Source organism: Nematolebias whitei, chromosome 9, assembly GCF_014905685.2.
Source record: "Nematolebias whitei isolate Nwh7 chromosome 9, NemWhi1, whole genome shotgun sequence".
In the NCBI taxonomy this organism is placed as follows: Eukaryota; Metazoa; Chordata; class Actinopteri; order Cyprinodontiformes; family Rivulidae; genus Nematolebias; species Nematolebias whitei.
The window spans coordinates 52,545,786-52,547,109 of NC_056506.1; positions in this window are offsets into that span (position 1 = coordinate 52,545,786).

Here is a 1,324-nt window from a genome sequence, read left to right on the forward strand (position 1 = left end):
TGGCAGGGCCCCAGGGGTGGATGAGATTCGCCCAGAGTTCCTTAAGGCTCTGGATTTTGTAGGGTTCTGTTGGCTTACGTGACTCTGCAATATTGCGTGGACATCGGGGGAAGTTCCCCTGGATTGGCAGACCAGGGTGGTGGTCCCCCTATTCAAAAAAGGGGACCGTAGAGTGTGTTCCAACTACAAGGGAATCACGCTCTTAAGCCTCCCTGGTAAGGTCTATTCGGGGGTTCTGGAGAGGAGGGTCCGTCGGATAGTCGAACCTCAGATTCAGGAGGAGCAGTGCAGTTTTTATCCTGGCCGTGGAACACTGGACCAGCTCTACACTCTCAGCAGGGTCCTGGAGGGTGCGTGGGAGTTTGCCCAACCAGTCTACATGTGCTTTGTGGACTTGGAGAAGGCGTTCGACCGTGTCCCTCGGGGGGCCCTGTGGGGGGTACTCTGGGCGTATGGGGTACCGGGCCCTTTGATACGGGCTGTTTGGTCCCTGTATGACTGGTGTCAGAGCCTGGTCCGCATCGCCGGCAGTAAGTCGGGCTTGTTCCCGGTGAGAGTTGGACTCCGCCAAGGTTGCCCTTTGTCACCGATTCTGTTCATAACTTTTATGGACAGAATTTCTAGGCGCAGCCAAGGTGTTGAGGGGATCCGTTTTGGTGGCCTCAGAATTGCGTCTCTGCTTTTTGCAGATGATGTGGTCTTATTGGCTTCATCAGATCGTGATCTACAGCTTTCGCTGGAGCGGTTCACAGCTGAATGCGATGCGGCCGGGATGAAGATCAGTTCCTCCAAATCCGAGGCCATGGTCTTGAGCCGGAAAAGGGTAGAGTGCCCTCTCCGGGTCAGGGAGGAGGTCCTACCCCAAGTGGAAGAGTTCAAGTATCTTGGAGTCTTGTTCACGAATGAGGGAAAAATAGAGCGTGAGATCGATAGGCGGATAGGTGCAGCGTCTGCAGTGAAGCAGGCGTTGTACAGGTCTGTCGTGGTGAAGAGAGAGCTGAGTCAAAAGGCGAAGCTCTCAATTTACCGATCGATCTACGTTCCCACCCTCATCTATGGTCACGAGCTTTGGGTTGTGACCGAAAGAATGAGATCTCGGATACAAGCGGCCGAAATGAGTTTTCTCCACAGGGTGTCCGGGCTCTCTCTTAGAGACAGGGTGAGAAGCTTGATCATCCGGGAGGGACTCAGAGTAGAGCCGCTGCTTCTCCACGTCGAGAGGAGCCAGTTGAGGTGGCTTGGGCATCTGTTTAGGATGCCTCCTGGACACCTCCCTAGTGAGGTGTTCCGGACACGTCCCACCGGAAGGAGGCCCAGAGGAAGA